The sequence below is a fragment of the Zootoca vivipara genome, chromosome 2, assembly GCF_965207765.1.
Source record: "Zootoca vivipara chromosome 2, rZooViv2.hap1.1, whole genome shotgun sequence".
Taxonomy (NCBI): Eukaryota; Metazoa; Chordata; class Lepidosauria; order Squamata; family Lacertidae; genus Zootoca; species Zootoca vivipara.
The window spans coordinates 10440584-10460997 of NC_142584.1; the positions used below are offsets into that span (position 1 = coordinate 10440584).

General features: G+C 44.9%; 2 protein-coding genes across 7 annotated transcripts in view; both read right to left on the reverse strand.

Moving 5' to 3' along the window:
- HOXC8 (homeobox C8) overlaps positions 1-20414 on the reverse strand; it is a 159851-nt gene that overhangs the window by 76423 nt on the left and 63014 nt on the right. Inside the window, exon 4 of one of the 6 annotated variants that reach the window (XM_088661311.1) lies at positions 16965-17020. The exons of the other annotated variants lie outside the window; for them this stretch is intronic. The gene's annotated coding sequence lies outside the window, so the exon portion shown is untranslated. The remainder of the gene's footprint in view (positions 1-16964; positions 17021-20414) is intronic. 6 annotated transcript variants of the gene reach the window in all.
- HOXC5 (homeobox C5) overlaps positions 1-20414 on the reverse strand; it is a 75184-nt gene that overhangs the window by 22969 nt on the left and 31801 nt on the right. The gene's annotated exons all lie outside the window — the stretch shown is intronic.

Genomic DNA, 20414 nt, shown 5'->3' on the forward strand with positions numbered 1-20414 from the left:
GCAGTACAACTGACCTGAAGGGTAACATTTAAGGAGACTGACCAGAGCTTTTACTAGTGACAGCTCAGCAGCCCAAACTAAAGAGAAAGAATGAAGTCTTGCTAAAATTTGGAGCGAAGGAAGGAACTGTTTTGAATGCATGGCTCCAGAAAGGTTGCAGCACTGTTAAGTGTCGTCTTCTGCTGGCCTTGCCTCCAAGGCGTCGTTCATTCCCAACCTTTGTCCTACCACAAATCGGCAGGCCTTAGTAATCAAACCCCTATTCCGCAATGCTCAGGGGTGGAGAATGAGCACAAAAGGACAGCAAGTAGAGGCGCCATTTAAGGAAAGTGATGATTCTCCTTCCCGGCGCCCCCCTCTACTCTGGCCCGTATTTCAGGCCACGTATTCTTGAAAAACATATTCCCCCACCCTCCACTCCCCGAAGAGGTAGCCATGTTAGCCTGCTGCGGCACCTTGCATCCGATAGCATAGATCGTGCACTCTAACCCACGAAAGCTTTTGCCATGATAAATTTGCTAGTCTTGTAAGTTGCTTCGAGACTCGTTGTTGTGTTAACCTACATTTTCTCCCGCAGTAAAAAATAAGCCTGTGTGTGTGTGTGTGTGTGTGTGTGTGAGAGAGAGAGAGAGAGAGAGAGAGAGAGAGAGAGAGAGAGAGAGAGAGACCACCTTTATCCAACACTTGTGTTATATTTTTAATGACCTATAGTTAATAAAAGGAAGTGATTCAAATGACAACGGCTCCTAACTCCTCTTTGTGGACACATATGGTTGTATCGCGCAGCATTCATGCTCCTTCGTCTTGGATGCATCCAAGAGCCGTTGGTCCTTCCTGGGTCCTATCCCCATCCGCCCTACTCTGAAATCGCATCCCTGGTAGAAAGGACAGGGGCTTCCAATGAAGGGCAAGCCTTTCCTGGTGTTATTGATGCCCCAAATGTAGATACAATCAATCAAATAGCTCCACTGAAGTACATCGCGCTGTTTGGAGGAGGGGTGGCTCGTAGCGCCCTCCCCGTCCTTCCTTGCCTACACAGGCTTGCGAGATTCTGACGAAAGAAAATGTGGCCTCTCCAGACGAGAATTCATCAGTCTGGAACGTAGCCCTCAGGTGAAACTCGTCTGCCAGCTCCACCAACCACCTCCCCCTTTTTCTTTCCTTAAAAAGGCTTTTGGCTTAGTGGTTCCTTCCGGAGGTTAGTGGGTGGAGCTGAGCCTCGACCTACTGAGAACATGGGACTTCCGAAGACGTTTAAGCAAGGATTTCTTTCCTCCAACACACCAGCCGGAGAGGTTCCGAAGCTCCAAGTTAAGTTATCAGCCATGGATTTTCAGCGGGGAGGAGTACAAAAAAACAATCCATGGCTAATATTAACATCCATATTTGTGAGGGAGTGCAGTTGGCTACTGACCAATGAAAGATGGGCGCTCTGCATTTGCTCAGTTTATGGGTTATCTTTTTTGCAGTTATGTGAGCTTTCTGGCCGCTTTGGTAACTCACGTCCCTTTTCTTGTTGGCATCTGATATAGTGAAAGGCTTGCAGGTTTATGGATCTCAGAGTGGAGTGGGGAAAGGATAAACTAAATAAAGAATTCAGGCCAGGTATCTGTAAATATAAGGAATGTTAAGTTAACGTTGCTAACATCCCTGTTCTATGTTGAAGAAAGGAGAAAAATTGACAGAGAACGCCATTTTTTTAGTCAGTATTACAATCTATTGTGAAATCAAGGTCGGGTGCCAGACACCAGTGTGGTCTCCGCCTGTCTCCACACAACCTCCGCCCAGCTTTTCTTCTTTTTCTAGCATCCCTCAAGTCTTCAGCAGGGTGAGGGAAGCTGGTGGGGTAATCTACACTTTCCTGGCCAAAGCAAATCTTTACAGTTGTAGTCATTGCAACGTGGAGATCTGCAATCTATCTCAACACACAGAGACCTCCTATCGCTTTTGGAAATTCTTAGAAAGCATGGGCTGGTACTTTGGTTACAATAGAGTCCAGTGTTATGACAAATCCTTTTCGACTTTGTACCATAGCTGCCAAGTTATCCCTTTTTTTAAAGGGATTTTCCCTTATGCTGAATAGGCTTCCTCGCGAGAAAAGGGAAAACTTGGCGGCTATGCTTTGTACCACTTTTCAATGAATCGCCGGTTGGTTTTAAGCGCATTTGACCCTCCCTCCCCCCAAAAAGAAGTCATGGGATTAAAGGTAGACGTCCCCTAACAAGGGAAATCGCTGTCTAAAAGAAGAGGCGGGATCTTGTTCTTGGGTGAGGTAGGTTGTGCGGGGAGACTTGGGTTCAAATCCACGCACAGCCACAAAATCTACAAGACTTGTCCTTTTCCAAATCTTATTGAGTGAGCTTGTGTCAGCCTAACCTACCTAATTAGATTGGTATGAGGATCAAAGGGGCCAACCATATACTTTGCCTTAAGCTGTGCAATTGATTAAACTAATACTCAAAGTGAAGACTTGCCCAAAGCCACTCCAAAGAGCTTCCTACCCGACCAGAAATCTGAAGCTGCTTTATAACCTCAACCCCCTGGGCTACTCACAGCTCATCGGCTGATGAAACTGCAGCATCAATGGGATACCCGCGTGAGGGAAGGAGCCCTGACATATCAAACACCGCAGACAGAACTTTCCGTGGAGTCAGTCAACTGCTCCTAATTCGGAGTGGTGGCCGTGGTCCATGTGTATGTTAGCGAAGTGGGCCTTTTGGGGCTGCCACAAACTGACCCTCTCTTGTTACCACACTCTTCCCAAATCCCAGCTGGACACCACTTGCCCTTGGCGTGACCCTGCCCAGAAATCGATATGGTGTCTCAGTCCAATGGAGTTGCTTAATTCATAAGAGAAGGCAAATTATTTAGTGGACAGAATAAGGGTTTTAAAGGAGTTCAGCAGTGCTAGATGGCCGGTGGTCCATGTGACTAGTTCAATATTGACCAGACCTCGATTTCAACCCAACCCTCTTCCATTGCACCAGCAATGATATCTGGCCCAGAAGCGATATCCTTAACTAGAGAGAAAACTCAATTCCCCACCCAATCCGCTTAACATGCACCTTATCCGCTACATTGTTACTAGGTTTTCCCCATGACAATCACTCAATGGCTGGGAAGTATTGTATGGTGAAACTATCGTTACAATATTTGCATAGCCTAATAGAAAGGTTGCCTGATGGTGTGGGTAGGTGTGTTTATACATATAGGTTACATATATTTAGACAGGCCTCAAGACATTATTAATTTCTGCCATCGGTCGACCAGTGTATTAATTTGAACAAAGTTACATTGCAGATTTAAACCATTTCCAAACCTCTTTAAAGTTAATTCCTCAAACTAAGGGGTCCTTAGAAACGATGCTGTTTGGAGAAGTTCATAGCACCTGCAGCAGTGCAGTTCCTGGGAGTCTTTGAAAGGAATCTTTGGTAAACGACTTTCAGATTGTTCACATTTTTTATGTAGATGTTCCAATGAATGCTAAGGGGTGGTTGCGTTGGCCTCGACCGCGCATTTACCTGGAAGTAAGTTTCCGGGCTGTCAACTGAAGTGAGCTCCGAGTGTGCTCATGCTTCAAATCTGGGACTGGATCCAGCAAAGCGCGTTTAAATACCAGCCTCGTCCCGGTACCTTATGATACGACCAAAGAGGTGCAACTCAAAGCACTGTAAAGCAAGCCTAAATCCTATTCAGCTCAGTGCACTTAAGAACATCCATAGGCTCAGGACGCAAGGATCCTGAAGGCACCATGTGCTATTAATTTGAATGACATGCCTTTCCACTTACTGGAGGATGTGTGCAAATCCCATTAATTTCAACGGTACATAAACTTTGCACGGGTCCGGATTGCTCGCATTGCCAATAAAATAACACTGTTTAGGTGTGCCTCATACACACACACTCCCCATCCAAATCTCCAAACTGTGCCGATTAATTTATTCTAGGCAAGCTAACTGATCTTCCTATCTCAGGCTCTTCCAAACACTAGGAAGCAAGTCCCCTAGAAATGGGTAGTGCTTACTTAGGCGTAAACGTGCGAGGAATCCGGGTTATTCTACTTGAAAGGCCAGCAAAATGACAGTCGTGGAATACCGACTGCCATCGGAATAATAAAGCGATGGGTTTGGTGGTCTGTTTCCCCAGCCTTCAGCATTTGATCTGGCTCTGTTCTGCGACCATATGCTAATGTGCAGTCTTGAGTTTTTCGAGGTAAGGTCTGCATCAGCATCCTACATGCAGGCGGCATAATTCAGGGGGCATGAATTTGAGGGTAGCGGACAGTGTTTCCTTGGAGTACAAAGGGGGTTTAACTGAAATGAATAGTTATTTCTCCTGGCTTTTATCGCTGCCCATCTTTATAGCTTGCTGGCCAAAACGTTGTGACCGAGTGGGAGAGGACGACCGCGCTCGAACTCCTGCAGGGGGAATCACCTTTCACCAAAGCAGCGAAAACTGTAAAGTCAACTCGGAGATTGCTCACGAAGGGCTCGTATTTTTTCTTCCTTTCCTTTTTTTTAAGGAACTCTCTGGCAGGTCGTCACAGAGAATCGCTGCCGGCTAATATCTACAGCGAGTAACCAGCCAAAGACAGAAGAGAGGAAGACCGAAGACAGATAAGTCCAAAAAAAGACTAAAGATGAAGCAATAGCAAAAGCGGGGGGGCGGAGAGAAACTGGGTTTTAAAAAAAACACAGGAGGAAGGACGGGTGTTCTCCCCATTTGGTGCGGGGAGAGTCTTCTTACACGGCTGTGCCTAAAACCAGGCCGGATCCAGCTGCAAAGGTGTCGCCAGGTCAGCGGCACCCCCTCCCGCCGCCCCCTCTCTGCCCCCTTGGCTAGAAGTATGTGGGGCTCATCCGGACAAAAGGGTCATGGAGTCGAAGAAGGATGAATGGCTTTTGAAAGATCCAGGCGGAACACGGACAAGCTGTTTCGTAACAAACGTCAGACGTGGCTGCTTGACCCGCAGAGACTAATGGGATTTTAGGAATGAAGAAGGAGCATTTCAAGAATGCCCACCCCCCCTTGTATCTTCTTGTTTCCCCCAGTCGGTCTTATCTGATAACACCCACTCTGTGTCTGTGTGGGAGGTGGTATCTTTAATGTAACAAGTTAGATTGTGGACGTGGGGTCTTCCCCGGCTTCACTGTTAGAAGGAAGAAGACTTGTTTCCCTCCCTCTCTTTCTCTTTTTCTCTTCACCCCAAAAAGTCCCATGCCATCTATCTATCTATCTAGATCGACCGATCTAAAAAGATATAGATAGACGCGGGCGCTGACATAGCATAGCAATCACACTCGCACAGGAAGGAAGGAAGGAAGGAAGGAAGGAAGGAAGAAGCGTGTACAGGCCATGCGATCGCAGGCCCTGGAGCTGTGCTTGATTCAGCACACCACGCGGAGGGGAAGGGGGGCGACTTTCTCTCTTCCCAAACATCTGCAGCCAGACATTTGATTTTTAGAGCTCGACTCTGCCAGACGTTCCCGAGGAGTCCTTGCAAGGAATTCCCTCTCCGCAACAAACGTCACGCGATCCTTGCAAAACGTGAAGTAGCCCAGTAAGTTTTCACAGGCACATCCTCTGGAAGTCCATTAGAACTTTTGGGGAAGAGTTGGCTAGAATGTGAAACCCCAGAGCCCACTGGATCCAAAGGCACTCGTGTCCAACTGGCACTCAGGACCACTGAGGTTGAATGGCACACGGGGAATGGGGTTGAACCTGGAACGCTTGCACGGGAGAAAGTTGGTTCCTATGGCATTGACTTCCTAAAAGTATTTATTTTTAAGAGGGGGGTTAAGGAGCAACTCTAGCCCATCCACACTGTGGAATTTTTGCCCTGGATTTTCTTCAAGTATGAATTGTTCTTTGCAGTCCTAGATCCAAGCAGAAGGAAAAAGGTAATTGGATAGCTCAGCTGGTTAGAGGGTAGTGCTGATAACACCAAAGTAACTGGTCCTATTCCCTTATGGGACATCTGCATTGCAGGGGGGTTGGCTAGATGATCCTCAGGGTCCCTTTCCTGTGACATGTGGAAGACGCGGAAGGGAGACCCACGTCTTCATGGAAGGCCCTTGAGGCTAGTTCACATACTTATCACACATCAAAGGACTGGTTCACTCTAAGTCTGAAACATCTGGTGATGGCTCCTGTGTGTGGATGGGCCACTATAGATATCACACGCCAAACAGAACTTCCCCCTTCCTCCCCCGGCTACCTTAAACACAGTATTTTTCAATAGAGTCAGTTCACACTTTCACTTACCATGTATCAGAAATGCATGCTAATCAAATGTTGATATAGTAGTACATGTTAGAACCATTTACACCCAAGAAAGTATGCCTAGGATTGTGGTGACAAGTGGTATCTATGGTTGTGATACCAGCTAGCAGTAACAGACAGGCACAATACAAAATGCATGTTTGTGCCTCGCCTCGCAGGCCTCTCTCTCAGGTAGACATACCTACTAGTACACCTGTTTGCTACCAGGTTAGGTTTAAGGTTTTAATATTAACGTATAAGATCCTAAGCAGTTGAAGACCAGGTTACCAGTGCAGATCTTCCCAGTTATGGAAATAATCATCAAAGGCCTTCCAGGTTGTAGCACAGCCTGCAGACGGCCACCTGGCAACAACCAGCAAGAAGGCCTGTTCTGCATGGCATCCAAACTCTGGGATGGCCTCTCTCCAGAACTAAGGCAGACACCAACATTGATACTCTCTAAAATGTCCTTGTTGGCCATGGTTATTTCTTTGCTAAGCAGCTGTAGAATGCCAGGTATTCCTCCTGACTGACTGGGCTTGATGTACCCGTAAATTGTATAGGTATACAGTACAGGCATTGCCTTTTATGATACTACTGTACACCTCCTTGAAATGCTGTCCTAACAGGTGATATATGCATATTTTAATAAATAAACAAATCAATCCAATCTATAAAACAAAAGGAAGGAAGAATCACAAACAAGTTAGGGCTCTAATCATGTACAAATTAGCTGCAGCTCCCAATTTATTTTCATTTAGCAGGTTTATACTCTCAAATATACACCTAGACAGTAGACACACATGCATAAATGACCTTCAGTGGAGATGCACACACACACATACAAAGAGGCATCTGTACAATGAGGGACAGACACTCTGGCACAATTACATCTTGTCATACAAACATATCTATACCCTTTTGAGTTTGGGCACCTATGCTATGTGGCCAACCCACACAAATAGATCATGTTCCTCCAGCAATTCTGAGCACACAGATTGATACATTTAAGCCGAAATTATTGGATCGATATTTTAAAAAATAGTAAAAGTTTCCGTGGATCCAGTCCAGGTACGGTAGATTTGTGGTGAAAACTACTGTAAAAATGGCACACACACATACACAGGAGTGGAGACCACTCACTTTTATCTTCTTCCCAGAGGTGGGTGGGAATAGCTTATGTGAAAAATATAGGGGAGGGTCATTTTTAAAATCATAACAGTAACTTAGAATATCTACTATCTCAAGCAGGAAATGAACTCAAGCAGGAAAAATTAGGCAGTGAGTGAGTTTCACTCCCGCATTGACACCAAGCAACTTAAAATGCTTAAGTCAGGGTGGATCATGTCCTGAGACGACCCTCACATAAGGTCTGTGAATAAACCCCACATACACACGGCCTGATCCATCACGCTAAAAGTGCGGAATCCTGTACTAAACACCTTAGAATCTCATAGGTTTCAATGCCATCTAATAACCATCGTTCAGCGTCGTGTAAGTAAGATCAGGGCTATGATCCTGCTCCATTCCAAGCAGGGAGATGGGCTACTTCAGTGCTAACCAGACCGGTTGGAACAAACGGCTGCTTAGAAGCAAATCCCACTAAGTTTAATGGGGCTTACTCCCAGGTAAAGCTGGTATAGGAGTCCAGCCTAAGCCTCGCTGGAAAGTAAAGGGGCGGTTTTCCCGCAATCCTCTGTTTCAAGATCCGGATGCACGCATACTCGGTAGTAAGTTCTCTGGAAATAAATGGGGTTACTTTCCAGGAAACGTGTTAAGAGGACTGAGGTGCAGAATGTCTGAAATCCGAGTTTCGGCCTGGAAACATCTATTATCCACGCTGAGAAGCGAATCCATGCATCCATGGATACCGACAGGTAAACATACATAGACACACACCCGGCCCCACACAAATAACACAAACCTCTTGTGATTTATCTCCCCGTGAGTTATCCTGATGCGGATCCCGAGATTATTATTTTTCTACCCATTTTAGGAAGAAGTTGTCTCGTGCCCAGCAAGATGGTTTCCAGATAGAAGAGAACTGCTTACGTTTCAGAAACATGCCTCTGTGCTTTTTGCCCTCGGAGAATAAACATTCTCACCACCGCCACCCCAGAACGGCAGTATTTCTTCGGGTGTGGTTGGAGAATGTCTAGTGGAAGGAACCAACAAGGCGCTTTCTTAACAACAAGCCTGGAAAAGCGGGGTGGGGGTGGGAGGCTAGAGAGGGAGAACGGTGACCTTCTCCAGCGTTCCTCGATCTGGTCCAATATAAATATATAGGACGGGAGATTCTTCAGACCGATTTGCGTTCAGTGATCGTGCTGTTCAATATGTTTACATATTGCTTTCTACATATTCTTGCTAAGGTTTAAAGCGCGGGGCGTGATGCAACCTTTCTGTTGGTCCCGGAAATGTGGTGCGGCGGCGGGTAGATATTGTATGTTTTCTGCAAGCGGCGCGATCCACAATCCAGCTAAGCCGCAACAGGACGATTTTAATCAGTCAAGCATTAATTACTCCCTGCCCCCCATCCACAGATACCCCAAAGCCCTCGAGCTTTGCGTAAGGTCGAGGTCTACAATCCAGTTTAAAGAGCGAGCGAGAAGCTAGGCTTTAGGCTTCACTGAATTGTGGATCTGGGTGTCAAAAACTTTTATATCTATCTATCTATCTATCTATCTATCTATCTATCATCTATCTATCTATGCGCATGACCTTGTTCCTAACATTAAGAGCCGCGGTTAAACACGTTTTAAGTTTTATAGGGTCTCCCCGGGGGAAATCGATGCACGTGCCCTCGCCTCCTCTTGAAATCACAGAGTTTTAAAAGCGAGTAAGACGGCAACCCCTGTGCCCACATACCCGGGAGTAAGCCTCTCTGAGTTCAAGGGGGCTTACTTCTGAGTAGGCATACACAGGATTGCGCTGTAAGATACAATTGTTTGAAGGTTGAGTCCAACTGAAGTCGACGGGACTTCCTTCCGAGTAGTAGTGCCTAGTATCGGCCCCTATTTCTGTCAGGGATTGTTCCCCTATCTTTTTCCCCCTTAGTAGTTAACGTCCCACTGAGGTTTACCAACAGGACAAAACTTCCATAACTTTGCCCCTCCGGTTTCACAGAGCAACTTTTTCTTCCGAATAAGTTTCGCTTGGAATCGCAACCTCACTTCGCTTCTTCTGCTTCTGCTGCCGGAGCGTCCCTTTCAAATTCACACAGAACCTTCCCGTCCACCCAACCCCCACCACCACCACCACCAATTATTCTGGAAATAAACACTGCCAGCCATTAAAGACGTGTACAAACCAAGACTCCTTTTCATCCCCAGGATCTGAACCGCTTAGCAGATTTCATTCTGCTCCCCTCCGAGATAGCGCCTGCTCCACGCAGAGCCAGGGGCTAATCCAGGCAACTGCATACCCAGAGATCGCTTTCAAGAGACAGGAGGAAGATATACGGTCGCTCGCAAGGGCCCTTGCAAAGAGAGCTGTTAACCTGGCACTTTTTTAAAAAAAAAAAAGGTGCTGAATAAATTTTATACAACTTTGAAGGCAGCTTTTGGATCTGTTCCCTTTGCAAGTTTTTCCACAGAGGCAAATTCCCAAACGCAAAGCTTTAGAAAATGTAATGAAGCCAAATGGGGGGAAAATGCAATTGCGATCACTACTTGTGGGGGGGGGGCGGGGGCGGGGAGAGAATCGCCTGAAAATTGCAATTTCTTAAACTGGAGAAACAAGTTGGCGATGACTATCCATAGCAGACAGACAGATTACCATGTGTATTTTGAAGGGATCCAACCTAAATCACTCACACACACACACACACACACACACACACACACACTTCATGTGATACGGAAGACCCACAGGATGACCTGACTGTTCCCTTGCAGTCCGACCCTATGGCTGTTCAATGTGGCTCAATAAGATTTAGGACTGAAGCCTTCAAAGACCACGCTATAGCTATCTAGTAAGCCAAACGCAACCTTAAGGGAGACCAAGGACTTGCAGAACAGTCTGAGAGGAGACTTAGACTTTCATACCCATTTTAAATAATGTCACGTTTCTCATTACAATTCAAAATGGTGGATTTGTATACCCTGCCCCAAACTTCCTTGGAGGTAAGTTCCAAGGGACCCAGAGCCGGAGTCGATCCATGGTTATTCGGAAGTAAGATCCGCTGAGTTCAATGAGGCTCACTTTCTCCCAGGTTAAGGTGTCTAGGTTTGTAGGCTTGTTTCTGCCAAGATGGTTTGAACGAAGCTTGAGAATGCAGTCAGCCATGTCTTAAATAAAATGCGGGGGATCTAGAAAGCCCAAATCTACTATAAATAAAACGGAAATGTAAACGCCAATCTTCCACACACTTGCATGGGAGTAAGCCTGATCCGATAAAGGGACATTTGTTGTATGCTAGAGCAGGTGTTGGGAGAATTGCAGAACTGCCCGGTCCACGCTCTCCTGCATCTAACTAAGATTCAGGGTGCAATGTTCCCAATCCCAAGACCCGCCAGGTGAATAGCCTTGGAGGCGTTACATCCTCCACATTTTATTCCCAAGCAGTTCCTGCTTGGTATCAGCGGAATCAACTTTGAGGTCTACCGGGGCATTACTCTCAAGTAGAGGCAAGTGCAACCTGATTCCATCCCTTATCGTTCCTCTCCAATGTGGCCAGTGCCCCCTCCCTCAATATTATTAGTAACAAGTCCCAATGACTTCAGTGAAAGGTTCAAGAGCCAATTGTCCAGTGACTCTGTTATAACTATGCCATGTGGTAGTTTTTGTTAGTTGCAGATCGAACTACTAATTAATTAAAGTAGGTCTTTCCCTTCCATCTCCTTAAAAAAATCTCTCTCTCTACAATATTACATACATACACAAACACACAAACATATAAGCATTCTCAGTAATCTCAGAAGAAGGGAGGATTTTCAGGCATCCCTCCATCACGACAGACCCTGGCTAAAAGTTCTGCTTCCAGACTTTAGAGTTCTTGCCAAACAAGTAAATCAACCTGCTGCTCCAAAACAATCGCCCTGAGATGATGTCGCTGCCCAACAAGACGCGCGTTCCCTCGTCAACCCCTCTCTTTGTTCTGCTGTCCAAATTCGGGGTCGTGACCTAGCTTTGAGCAGAAAAGGCAAACTCGCGAGTAAACATTTTAGGAGGGCTTCTTTAAATATTTATTAGATGTGCCGTCCGGGAGGATTTGAGGAGGAAGTCAGGCTCGGGAGCAACTCCCCTCTAGCCCCTTGGTAGAGACAGAGCAGAATCCGCGGGATCGAATGCCTGCTGTGTCCTTCTGGGCGGATGATAACGCCAGTGCTGGGTGGGTTTGGGTGGGTGGATGAAAGGTTGAGGAGGAGGAGGAGGTGTATCTCTTTATGGACACATTTTATAAGCATGTTAAGCAAAGGGCCATAGATGGACGGATAGACAGACAGACAGACAAATAGGCAGATCTGACTATATACGGTGGTTATAAATCCTTGCTCATTTTTCGAAGGCATGCATGAAGGGAAATGATTCAGACGTTTGGAAACATAAATATTCTGTTTTACTTCAGTTGTAGACATGCACATTCTATGCATACAATAATATATTTCTTTATGTATACCATGCACAAACGCTTGCACACACATACAGCAGACTACCGTGTATGTGGGGCAACTAATAAATCCAGATTATACATACAGAGCGAGAGCTAAGAGAGGAAAGGGTCTACAAAAGTTGTGTTGGGCCCGAATACTTCCAGTCTTTTGGTTCCTGTGTGTGTGTGTGTGTGTGTGTGTGTGTGTGTGTGTGTGTGTGTGTGTACACATACTCACAAAAACTGTTGAAATAATTCTTTGTGGCGATGCATCTTAAAGCCCAAACATTATGCTACGTTATGGAATCTAAATGCTGCGTTATTGTTATATGGAAGAGGAAAAAACTAGTTTTTAGAGCTCTAGCCTAGTTTCTTTGGGGCACGACAACCTTTAGCATTGGGAAATAGGCCGCGGGCGGAGGGACAAATGGAAGCCAGGGAACGCTCTGTGGGTCGGGTAGGTCGGTAACGGCATCCCCACCTAAGTAAGAAACACCGGAGGGCACTGAAAAGAGTGGGGGGGGGATATTTGCCTTGCCCATGGTTTGGGAGAACATGGTATCAATGCCCTCTTCACTAGTGTAATTTTTGGCTCTGGCAGGCTAAGAAACCTTTAATCTAACATTCTAGTAGCCTAATCGCCCTTTTCTTATCTCCTCTTTATTTACAAAACTCTCTTGGCGAGGCTTGTTTCAAAGGTTAACTGCGGTTGTTTTCAGTAATGCCTTTTGTCTTCAGTCACTTCGTGTCTCTCCCTAGTCAATGTGAGCTTGGCAGGGCACCACCAAAGCCCCGATCCAGCATGCACAGGCTACTCTGCCTTTACGATTGGTCATATCATGGTGAAGGAGGACCCGCAAGGATCCTAAACTCACAGGAAGTAGGTACTGCTTCGGGATCGGTCTGCTAAAATCCAGGAAGAACTCGCCATAAATGGGTTGTGAAGGGTGAACAGAAGAATGGCCATCCCGCAACCGAATTAGACATAGGGCTCAATCAAAACTCGGTGTTCAAGCTTTTCTAGCACCAGCGACCAGCCGGGTAAATCTGGGTACTTGGTTATAATAAGTAAGGTATAAAAGAGATGGCATCTTCCTGTGTGGGAGAAGTGCTAGCTGGGAGTATTTGGCAGGAGGCACCAGAATAAATGTCCATACTAAGCTGTCATCACAACTCTGGCATTTCATGAAATGCCAGTGTTGTGATATAGAGTGTGTGTGTGTGTGTGTGTACGCATGCATGCGGGCACATCCCCAAAGAAAAAGGAACACATTCATAAAAGAATGTGCTACTGTTCTTAAAATGGGGGAGAATCTAAATTCAAAATAATCAATAATTATATTCTCTCTCTCTCTCTCTCTCTCTCTCTCTCCTGAGTTGTCTCCCTCTTAGAAGAATTCTTCATCTGGTGCTAACAAGTAAAGGCAATGGTTTGGTTTATGAAGGCCTGAAAATGTGGGGTAGAAAAGAACCCATACAAGTTACATTAACTTGGTGTGTTTTTTTTCTCTGCTCACCCCCACCCCTTTAATATCTTATTGTTTCTGGCAGGAAAGGGATGGGGAATTCAGACCTTTCATGATTTTACAGGTTTATAAGGTTTATGGACAGTGTCAAGAGTGTGGGTAGAGACTTCATTGTTTTCCTTCGCTCATAATACTGGAACCCAGAAAAAGTGGACTTGTGTCACTTCAGGACAATCAAAAGGACATAATATAGAACCCAGGCCTCTGTAAGATGGGGGAAGGGCCACTAGATTAGGTGGCCTTTAAAAAATGGATACATTCATGGGGAGGGTGTGCATCAATAGCTATTGGTCACAATGTAGCTAACGTGGAAACTCCATGAACAGGAGCAGTGTATCTCTGAATACAATATGCCAGTAACATAGGAAGCTGCCTTATGCCATCAGACCATCAATACTGTTCAGACAAATCGGCAGTGGCTTCCATTGGGAGATTCACACAGTGGGCTTTCTCAGCCCTATCTAGAGATGCTAGGGATTGAACCTGTAGACTTCCGAGTGCAAAGAATGCACACTGCCACTCAGCTATAGTCCTACACCAAATATCCTTCACAAACGTAATGTTCACATTTCCCAGAGGCATCTGGATGGCCTCCGGATTAGATGCATTATGGTTCAGCCCTGCTAGGCAGCTCTTATGGTAGGTTCTGAATGTTCTATTGTTTGAACCACTGGATCTCTAGATCAGGGGTGGACAAAGGGTAGAGATTTGGCTGATTTGCAGGGTAGCTAAGTGTGGCTTTCTGATTCTCAGTATTTTAATAGTAGCTGCAACAAAATGACTAAATTAGGTTGAAGAAAGGAGCAGGCCTTTGTGTGTCAAGACTGCGATCTCAGTTGAATTCTGAAGCTGAAAACCAATTTCTAGACTCAGAATGTGTTCAGAGACACACCTCTTCTTTACTCCTATGTGTACTTTGCACATGGCTCTGCTAGGTAGATCTTGGAGATCAAGTTCAGAAAAGGCCAAGTAGATCTTAGGAGCCTATGTGTGCCCACAGCTGCTAGACATCTCTGGTATTGTGAGGCACCCACATGAAGCAAGTACACATAACTGGGATAGCCATAAACTATATTTCTCTATTACCTGGCCTAATAGTCCTAACAATGTGTGTGTGTGGATCTTTCTGCATCTGATGGACTAGATTCTTTCAAGGTGTATGTGTCTCATTATATAGCCCTATGCACACTGGAGCGACCTATATAAGCACCATATTGCATATTGTTTCATTGCTTTTGAAGATATGGTGCAATCCACACCAATCAAGGTGAGTTTTCCCATTGACTTCAAGGGGATGTATTTGGTCTTGCTCATTTTTAAAAGAATGATTAATACTACTAAGCAACGGTATATTTGTGCATTTAAGCTGCAAGTTTTCCTTCCTTCCTTCTTAAAGGGTGAAAGCAGGGGAATCCAGGATTACAAGATGGAGGGTAAATTGAATAGTAACTTCACTATGCTGAGAAAAAAGTGGGGTGTATATAAGCACACACACACAAACACACACACACACACAAACAAATAGACTGAAAGTGTGTGTGTGTGTGTGTGTGTGTGTGTGTGTGGAGGGAGGGAGGGAGGGAGGGAGGGAGAGAGAGAGAGAGAGAGAGAGAGAGAGAGAGAGAGAGAGAGAGAGAGAGAGAGAGAGAGAGAGAGAGAGAGAGAATATAGTGGTTTAGAGAGAGAGAATGCTTCCTTTTGCATGTCTGTATTGGATCTAAATAAATATCATGCTTTGTTTTCTGAAGCCTCATTCTTGCATAAATTCTCAGAGCTAATGCATATGCTTTTCCACAACATTATTTGGCTCTTGGTTGCTGTTAAGTATGCTTTTTTAACATATAGAAAAAGGAAAAAAGAAAACAAAGAAAGTGGTCTTTGCCAGAAATTGCTGATGCCATTAACAGAAGGGTAGCTGGCTGTTTGCAAGGAAATACTAGTCTTTCACTAAAGTCCCAAAATGTTTGGTTTGGTACCTTGCCCATCAAAATAAATCAAGGCGACAGATTAGGAAGTACATAAAACTATATCTCTGGATAATGATATACAAGACCACAATAAATATAAGTTACATGTTGGAGCTGCTGGCAGTTATGGTTAGAAACCCGTAACTCATTCATTTAACCCTGGCGGAATGTTTGTCTTTTAATTACAATTAAACAGCGTACTTGAACATTTCTCTCTCTCTCTCTCTCTCTCTCTCTCTCTCTCTCTCTCTCTCTCTCTCTCTCTCTCTCTCTCTCTCATATGAACTGCATGAACAGAGACAAGAGAGAGAGACAGAAAGAAAAAAGAGGGAAACTAGAGAGGATAAGAGACTGGAAAAATCCTGAGACACAATTTGCTAACTGGCAGCTTAGGGAGCTAAGCCACGGTACCTTATCCTATAGCACTGCAGGGGGGTGTTGAGAGGGAGAATGAATGAGGGGGTTTGTGGGGCGTTTAAGTGCACACATGTAATTGTGTCTTAAGTTGAAAACATCCCATCCAGGTTTCATCCCATCCAGGCTTTTTGTTTTTGCAGTTGCCCCTTTCCAGAGAATTACCTCTCCAAACAATATTTGAAGCCACTGGAAATAAAAGGGAGTGGGGAACACGGCTTCTCCACCGCCATCACCCTTGGCCTCTTGGAAATCCCATTGCCCATAGTGGGGTGGGGAGGAGAGAATTTTTCTAACGCGTTCTTTTATTGCCACCGAAGCCCCTGTGAAGTGTTTCCTCCACACGACTGTTAGAAGAAGCATTGGTTGGTTTCCATCACCAAAACTTTTTATTTATTTATTTATTTATTTATTTATTTATTTATTTATTCATTCACTCACTCACTCATTAAAAAGGAAGAAATACAACTTATAATCCGTGTGACTTCACACAAACTGGGCGTCAGGGACTCACTGGAGCGCTCCCGAGCAAGTATCTGGGCTCCAAGGAGTCTATGACACCCCCTCCACAAACATTCTCACCTTTCGCCTGACTTCTTTTTCTTCTTCTTTTGGCTCAAAATGATAAGTGCAGAACAATAATCCGGGCATGATTTAATAGTGAAATCGATGCCGTTCGAGAGGAAGTAGAGGAGCCCAGCCCCTTGGTGCCATGCCCCATGTGGGGGCAAGGAAGGAGCACAGACTTTGGTATCAAGAGGCGAGCGATTTCCTGGAAAGCCCTGCCAAGACTGGAGTCTTGAGCTCCCCAGGAGACCTAGGAGCACTGAACATCAAGTCCATGAGGTTTGAAAGAAGAGCCCATGGAAAGACCAGCCATGCTACTGGTGGTGTGAAGATAGGCTTACTACCACCACCACCCGTTCTATCCGTCGAGGCATAGTGTGGAACAGCCAGCAATAGAGAACATTGATCCCTCACAACTTCTCTTTTCTAGTCCCTACTTGCCAGAGGAAATGTAGCCCTTTGGGGCTGTCCCTACAGAAACCAGCAAGAGCGGCTGGTACCACCTGAATAGACTAGCAGATATCCCCACTTTACACCTTGGCATTAAAGGAGACAATTTAAAAAGAAGAAGAAGAAGTAGCTATGCATTTTTAAACTGCTTTAAAAGGGAAAGGGAAACTTTAAAAGGAAACTTACTTGGCGTTGGGAGCTTCGCTCTTGCCATAGGATAGCCAGCTGGGAAATCTTCCAAGCTATGGGAAGGCGGGAAAATGAGAAGGGAGGCTTGGCCGAAACTTCACCCTGCCTTCTTTTCTCTGGGGTTATTTTGGTGACAACACAATGAGATAACACGCATTGAATCTGCCCAAACCCTCACTCTCTCCCGGCCGCCCTCCCCACCCACCCGGCCTTCTATTACTATGGTAATTTTTTAAAAAAACAAAAAAACCACAAGAAGTCCAAACAGTGGCGATGCCTTTAAATGTGTGTAGGGCGCAGAGAAGGTACACGTTGGGAGACTTAACTCGGGTCACTGGGGGCTCGGAGGTCAGCCTGAGTGGCTAGAATAAAACTGCTGGCGTAGAAAAGTTGTCCTCTGGGTGAACCCACTTTCCACCACCCCCCTTTACCCGAACTTCAATAAAGTAGCTTTCAGGCTCTCAACATGGAGGCGTCAAAAAGCTTTTTAAAAAAGAGTGGGGAGAGAAAGAGCAAAATGGGTGAAGAGAGACGGTGGGGCAGGCTGTATCTCATCACCTCCCCCCCCCCGTTTCTTTTGCCCCTGCTGCCTGCCTTTATAATTCATTCATAATCTCCCTACCCTGGAAGAATTGTGTCATGGCCAAGTCTAAAGGCCAAATCAGATGCTGAAGAATCAGAATTATTAAACAAGAAACAAACAAACAAACAAAACAAAACCCCAAAAAACAGGAGGGGGACAAGATTGCAGAAAGTAAACACTGAAGAGAACTCCAGGAGGAAAATAAATAAAATAAAGTTGGGGGCGGGTAGAGAACGGTGGAAAGGAATATATGGTCATATATTTAAATGTGAAGTTACTGAGGGGGTGCTGGTATTTTTAATTGAATATGCAAACTATACAGTTGCAAATGTGATTGATGCCTCCTTTTCCTAGGCAGACACAGAGAATGCACGCAACACAAAGTCCTATCATATTCATCCTGATTCTCTCACACACACACTTGGTTATAATTTATCAAGTTCTGCAGGCAGGGTGTGGGGGTGTGAAACTTAAAAAAAAAGTTTAGCATAGCTACACACCCACACATAATTTACCAAGTCACTACCAGTAGAAGCCAATGTAAATTTCACGTGTGTGTGTGTGTGTGTGTGTGTGTGTGTACACATACTCACAAAAACTGTTGAAATAATTCTTTGTGGCGATGCATCTTAAAGCCCAAACATTATGCTACGTTATGGAATCTAAATGCTGCGTTATTGTTATATGGAAGAGGAAAAAACTAGTTTTTAGAGCTCTAGCCTAGTTTCTTTGGGGCACGACAACCTTTAGCATTGGGAAATAGGCCGCGGGCGGAGGGACAAATGGAAGCCAGGGAACGCTCTGTGGGTCGGGTAGGTCGGTAACGGCATCCCCACCTAAGTAAGAAACACCGGAGGGCACTGAAAAGAGTGGGGGGGGGATATTTGCCTTGCCCATGGTTTGGGAGAACATGGTATCAATGCCCTCTTCACTAGTGTAATTTTTGGCTCTGGCAGGCTAAGAAACCTTTAATCTAACATTCTAGTAGCCTAATCGCCCTTTTCTTATCTCCTCTTTATTTACAAAACTCTCTTGGCGAGGCTTGTTTCAAAGGTTAACTGCGGTTGTTTTCAGTAATGCCTTTTGTCTTCAGTCACTTCGTGTCTCTCCCTAGTCAATGTGAGCTTGGCAGGGCACCACCAAAGCCCCGATCCAGCATGCACAGGCTACTCTGCCTTTACGATTGGTCATATCATGGTGAAGGAGGACCCGCAAGTGTGTCAGAGTTTGAAGATCAGCTTTGCAACATATGGCCATTCAGTTGGCAGCACCATTATTCCAAGGTTAGGATTCCCCCCTCCCTTTGTTCTCTTTACCATTTATATGCACAGAGTGCTTGTGTTTGTGTGGGTGTGTAAAAACCATTGGGAGGAAAGACTGGTTGCTGTTTTCTTTTATCTTACCCTAGCAATAGAATAGGGAGACTAAGTCTGTGTAACAGAAGGGCAGATAAACAAGCAGACAGACACCTGAGAGATTTAACTTGCAGCCCTATCTTATGCATGCTTACTCAGAAGTAAATCCCACTACGTCCAGTAAAGGTATTCTCTAAAATAAGTGTGCCCTGGACTGCAGCAGCCGGAGTGAGATTCCTTCCCCCCCCCTCACTTGACCTTATTTAGTAGGGTGAACAAGCAGGCCCAAGAGTGATAAGGAAACATTCAAAGCAATTGCTAACATACACACTCAACATTCCCCTCGCTTGCTTTGAGAAACTGGAATTGTGAAAACACTGTTAAAGGTTTATGACTAGCTATTACGTTAATGAATGGATTTATTTCATACTATGCAAAAGGAGACTGAGTTTCTTCAAAGTAATACTACTAACAGGCAGAGAAGAAGTCATCCTGATTGGTTGATACCCAAGACTCTTTGACCATTAGTTTCTAAACTGATCTGGATTACAGCCACTATGTGTAATTCTGCCCCCCCTAAAATCAATAAAAGTTCTGCATTAACTTGAATGAGATGTAGATCGCTCCCATAATCTGTATCTTGTCAATCACTTCATACCTCCCTGCCTCTTCCTTCTACCATGGGTGCTGACAAGATCTGCTGAATAGATGTCTTATAATTGAGGGAGGGGGCAAGATAAAGTGACAGAAACAACTCCCCTTCAAACCCCCCACCCCCTGCCACTTTTCAGAACTTCTGCTTCCACCTCCAGAATATAGTTGCCTGGCTGTTTACTGATACCCCATAAAGAGGGAGCTGGAATGCCAAACAGTTCAACCCACAACTTAGTTCTGTGTAAATAGACTCTTAAAGGCGCCCAAAATTTCATTGAAATCAACAGAAAATGAATTGGACTAGATCCTGATACTTCAGACTAACTGGTTTCTAGTTTGGGGTGCTAGAATATTTATGAAATACAACCAAGCAGCATTAAACAAGCCTCTAAGAGAGGTATAAAGGAAAGCACAATTCAGTCACATGCTTTGCCACTTTGAGGCGAGGACAGTAAAAAAATATGTGAGTTGTAAAAGGAACTTGCTAATCTGTCTGTCTGTCTATCTACCTATCCACACATATAAGCATACATACTAAAAGTGCTCCCTGTGCAAACACATCTGTATTACAGGCTTCCTAGCCACCCTTTCTAGTTCCCTCGGGGATGTAAACAAATCCTGAATTCTCTATTATCCATCTCTATAAAATACCTACAACAGTGACAATGTTAAGCATTTATTCAACGAACAGGAATAGGGGCTTGTTAGCTATACAGGCAGTAGAAGAAGGGGTAAAGAAAGCTCCAGTATTTTAATTATTATTACTGTTATTAAAGAAATGGATAGGAACTCAAATACAGGAAAGGACAGATGCATTTTTTAAAAAAGAAACAACAGCAACACACAGCCTGATTT